Source organism: Triticum dicoccoides, chromosome 7B (genome assembly GCF_002162155.2).
Source record: "Triticum dicoccoides isolate Atlit2015 ecotype Zavitan chromosome 7B, WEW_v2.0, whole genome shotgun sequence".
NCBI classification, from domain to species: domain Eukaryota; kingdom Viridiplantae; phylum Streptophyta; class Magnoliopsida; order Poales; family Poaceae; genus Triticum; species Triticum dicoccoides.
The window spans coordinates 760,178,890-760,184,538 of record NC_041393.1 but is presented as its reverse complement, the minus strand read 5'-3'; positions in this window follow the sequence as shown (position 1 = coordinate 760,184,538).

The following is a 5,649-nucleotide window of genomic DNA, read 5'->3' as shown; positions in this document are numbered from 1 at the left end:
ATTTTTTTATCCCAGTGCAGCTCAGGGGCATATGTGCTAAACATAAGTATAGGAGCTCAATTTTGGTCGGTTTAGAAAATAATAGACTATTAATTGCAGATAAATTTGTAAAGGAGCTTATGTATTTGTTAGAAATTGCTACTATGTTAGATCAATGTGTGTTAGTACTGTCATGTGTTGCACGTGCACAATTAATATCACGTGGACTCCAAATTAAATTATTGTTACGACCCGTTGGAATACTTAATATCACATGCCACGACCAATCAAATATTGCATCACTTTGGCACGTGAGGCAATCTAGCTTGTGAATGTTCGTGTTTCAGAATTCTCAAAAGCTTTATTTTTCAACTCTTGCGCATCTGCATATACTTATTCAGTATTTATTTTATCAAAATCTTTGCCTTATTTGATAACGTATTTATGGGAAGAAATCAGTCAGGTCAATGTTTAATCATTTGATAAGTATGGGGAGAAATCAATCATTGTTAATCTCTAATCAAACTAAAAATATTTGGTAACAAAAGGCAAGATTTATGAAAAATTTCAATCATGTCGCTCATCTTCTCTATCTCTTTCTTAGGAATAAACCGCCATAAAGTTTTGCCTTCATCTCTCACTTTTTTTCTTTCCCGATTCCACATCATAATGTTGTTGTTTCTCTCACCCTTTCTCTATGTTCTCCAATACCGGTACAACGGCGGCTAAGCACGGCACGCGATCTCTCTCTAAGTTCCCGTTGCAACGCATGGACATTGTCCTAGTTTATATTAAAGGAGAGACCGACATATAGTATATTAATGAGTGAAAATACTTTGTCTTATCTAGGAAAACACGCTTAGTTTTGTCTTTGCTCTGTGATGCACCCTGCCGAGTCGCCATTTTCGGCGCAAGACAGACAAGAGCTGAGAAGAACAATAGAAGCGGGATATGAGCTTTTGAACCAAGTGGTCATGGTCTCTTTTAATTAAGGTCAATCTCTGCACGCAGAATACTACTCCATTGGTTCTGTTAGAAATAATCTTGAGTTAGTTTAATGAGTTCAAGTTAGTTTTCATGTGGTGCGGATTTTGCAAAAGCTAGCTGTCGTACGTGCTAGTAGTACGTGTTGCAACTGTTTTTGCATGTCATGGTCCAGTACGTTTATGAGTCAGTTTAGGACTTGAGGTTTAAGTAAACGATCAAGGTCGCCGTGTAATTAGATTAGGAAAGTGATAGGTGTCCGTGTAGGACATGGTCTAGTTGGTCGGTGGCACTCATGTATATATATACCTGGGTACAGCCGTGAGTTTTGTAACGTAGCAAAAAAGGAGAAAATAAAAAGAGGAACTTTTAGGGTACGAGACGTACCCTTGGCTATCAGTTTTCGTGTGCGCGTGTTCATCGTGATTTGATGTGATCCATCCTGTGGGCGAATTCCAACAATTGGTATAAGAGCTATGTTGATTTGAATCCGCGCTTGCCCCGGGGTGGCGATCTGCTAGCGCCTCGGGGCGGGCGATATGGTCGCTGGGTGGTGCAGCGACGAGCAGCGGCGGGCGATGGAGTCGCTGGGTGGTGCAGCGACAAGGAGGATCATGTGATCGTCGTTCAACGGAGCGACATGGAGGGAGACGGCGGGCTGTCGTCGGCAAGGCGGTGGAAGAAGATCGTTGACGGGAGCAGTAGTGCGATGCCGGAAAGTCGTCAAGATCGTCGTCCGCGGGGATAGATGAGTTGAGGAGTCGTGCGAGTTTGCGCGATTGGTCGTCATCGTCATCATGTCCAAGTGCTTGTCTCTGTGAGGTGGCGTTGAAGATGAAGCGCATCCAGGTCGTCTATGTGTCTCGACGAGAGGATCAAGTTTAAGTATGTGGGGGCGGTTAACCAGTGAAGGTGAGTCTCTTCAATGAGACCATGTCTCTACATGAGGCTGGAGTGGGCGGTGTAGTCCACGGGGTGGTGTGATCCATAAGGAGTCGGCATGTATCTCGCTAGGGTGGATGGTGCAGTCCACCGGGTGGTGTGTTCCACATGTTACTAGCGAGGCTGGGTAGTCCAAGGCATATTTGAGGTGGTCCGTAAATTCGCCAAGTCAAAATTGAAGGGGAGATTGTTCTGACCAATGAAGCCTATCAATTTGACTTGTCGTGGTGCGAGCGGATGAGCCGACAAAGGATGATCATCAACGAGTCAAGAGCAGAAGAAGCATCAGGAGATGACCGAGTCAAGATTAGGGAGAGATTGTTAGAAATAATCTTGAGTTAGTTTAATGAGTTCAAGTTAGTTTTCATGTGGTGCGGATTTTGCAAAAGCTAGCTGTCGTACGTGCTAGTAGTACGTGTTGCAACTGTTTTTGCATGTCATGGTCCAGTACGTTTATGAGTCAGTTTAGGACTTGAGGTTTAAGTAAACGATCAAGGTCGCCGTGTAATTAGATTAGGAAAGTGATAGGTGTCCGTGTAGGACTTGGTCTAGTTGGTCGGTGGCACTCATGTATATATATACCTGGGTACAGCCGTGAGTTTTGTAACGTAGCAAAAAGGAGAAAATAAAAAGAGGAATTTTTAGGGTACGAGACGTACCCTTGGCTATCAGTTTTCGTGTGCGCGTGTTCATCGTGATTTGATGTGATCCATCCTGTGGGCGAATTCCAACAATTGGTATAAGAGCTAGGTTGATTTGAATCCGCGCTTGCCCCGGGGTGGCGATCTGCTAGCGCCTCGGGGCGGGCGATATGGTCGCTGGGTGGTGCAGCGACGAGCAGCGGCGGGCGATGGAGTCGCTGGGTGGTGCAGCGACAAGGAGGATCATGTGATCGTCGTTCAACGGAGCGACATGGAGGGAGACGGCGGGCTGTCGTCGGCAAGGCGGTGGAAGAAGATCGTTGACGGGAGCAGTAGTGCGATGCCGGAAAGTCGTCAAGATCGTCGTCCGCGGGGATAGATGAGTTGAGGAGTCGTGCGAGTTTGCGCGATTGGTCGTCATCGTCATCATGTCCAAGTGCTTGTCTCTGTGAGGTGGCGTTGAAGATGAAGCGCATCCAGGTCGTCTATGTGTCTCGACGAGAGGATCAAGTTTAAGTATGTGGGGGCGGTTAACCAATGAAGGTGAGTCTCTTCAATGAGACCATGTCTCTACATGAGGCTGGAGTGGGCGGTGTAGTCCACGGGGTGGTGTGATCCATAAGGAGTCGGCATGTATCTCGCTAGGGTGGATGGTGCAGTCCACCGGGTGGTGTGTTCCACATGTTACTAGCGAGGCTGGGTAGTCCAAGGCATATTTGAGGTGGTCCGTAAATTCGCCAAGTCAAAATTGAAGGGGAGATTGTTCTGACCAATGAAGCCTATCAATTTGACTTGTCGTGGTGCGAGCGGATGAGCCGACAAAGGATGATCATCAACGAGTCAAGAGCAGAAGAAGCATCAGGAGATGACAGAGTCAAGATTAGGGAGAGATTGTTAGAAATAATTTGAGTTAGTTTAATGAGTTCAAGTTAGTTTTCATGTGGTGCGGATTTTGCAAAAGCTAGCTGTCGTACGTGCTAGTAGTACGTGTTGCAACTGTTTTTGCATGTCATGGTCCAGTACGTTTATGAGTCAGTTTAGGACTTGAGGTTTAAGTAAACGATCAAGGTCGCCGTGTAATTAGATTAGGAAAGTGATAGGTGTCCGTGTAGGACTTGGTCTAGTTGGTCGGTGGCACTCATGTATATATATACCTGGGTACAGCCGTGAGTTTTGTAACGTAGCAAAAAAGGAGAAAATAAAAAGAGGAACTTTTAGGGTACGAGACGTACTCTTGGCTATCAGTTTTCGTGTGCGCGTGTTCATCGTGATTTGATGTGATCCATCCTGTGGGCGAATTCCAACAGGTTCGACACATAATGCGTAGCATCCCCGACCTCTGCATCGTAAGTATGTGCTTTGATTAATTAGCAACCGAGTCGTCAATCTTGCCGCACCATTTGGTGTTTAAAACCCCGGTGATCACAAATTAAAGCTGCGCCATCTGATTGTTATCTTGACCACGACCCGCTCCACATACACCACACATACACAAAGGCTCTGGTCCACAACACCAAAAACCATGTACATTTCAGTCACCAGCTAGCCAATGAATCTTTGGCCGGAGGAAAGGTGGATCTTTGAGAGAAGATGATACACAGGATAAAAGGCCATCCATCATCACAAAAGAGCAGAGATACTATTTAGATATGAGATGCTGAGTATGTGTCTGTATGATGTGCCTACCTTCAAATATACGATGATGATCTTATCCGCAACGCTACCTGGCTAGGCACCTTTGCCGAAAAGTTCCTCTGTTCATGTTCCTCCACATATATGCCAATCGTTCCACAATTTCCTCTAGTGCGCAGCTGTACCGATCATGCAAGGACCTGGTTTTCCATGTTTGTCCATGTAATGAACTATTTCTCTTTGAAACTTTAATTTAAACCCTAGCCGTCGACCAAATGTTCCGATAGTTCATTCTATTTGTATTGGTGTCTCTTGTTTCTACGGTCGAGAGGTGGCGGGGCCATAGCTAATATTTGTATTAATTATATGTTAGATCATTGCAGACGGGGCGGGGGCACAGGCGCGGGTGGCGGGTCACCGTTTCATGTTTTATCTTGAATAACTGATGTCAAGTTTGTCTTTGTCAGTGGTTTCCCGTTTTGATTTTACAGTTTTGCTAGAACTCATCTAGATGAGATATAATTTAGTCCCTCATCTTATATAGTCATTGGATGTGATGCTATAAGATGCGTGTGTGCTGACGTGGGTTGTATCTGTTCTTTTTTTAAAGTGAATTAGACCACATTATATCTCATCTAGATGAGTTCTAGGTACTCTCTTGATTTTATGCTTTTAAGTCTTCTTCCTGACCAGATGCGGCGAAACAGTAACTCGACAGACATATGTTTGCCTTCCATAAATGTTAGTACATGTAGTCTCTTTTTTTTTCTTTGGTGACAACGGTTACCTTATACTCCCTCTATTTCAAATTTGAACTAAACCACCACATGAATTATGGAACAGAGGGAGTAATAAAATAGGCTGCATATTCGCCAAAAAAAGAGGATGCATGCATCAATTAATCGAAATAGATTCCCTCTTTTTGTAGAGAAAAATTAACCATCCTGCGGCAGAAGTTGTAGATCAAACGCTAAAGCTGCAAGAGGTGTCATTATTCCATAATACCTGGCTATTATCAACTAACTAAAATGCATCTCAGCTAGACATCACGTCCACATCAGCCATCAAACTCTAGGGCAATCGAGCTAGACCGAGGATGTGCTATCCTTGCACTTTAGTTTTCCTTCGAGTGATCTCCATCAGTCAAGTTGCTATCATGGTGTGCCGCAATGAATGGCGAATCGATTCTGATTGAGACTAAAAGTTTTATTGACTACTAAAAGGCAATAGATTCCATCCACCAAATATTCAGAGTCTAAATGAAATTGAAGTTTTCTTCGATTAATCGGGATGCTCAGTTATTTGTTCAAGATTGGAGAAGAAGTGGACAAGAGGTGGATATCGCTAAAGGTAGAGAAATACACGGACTAGTTTTGCACAAGCACTAGCAAGCCAGCAATAGAGCCGAACTAAATGACAAATCTAAAGTAATACAAGTTTTTACTTTACCAAATGAACCTGTCAAGACAAA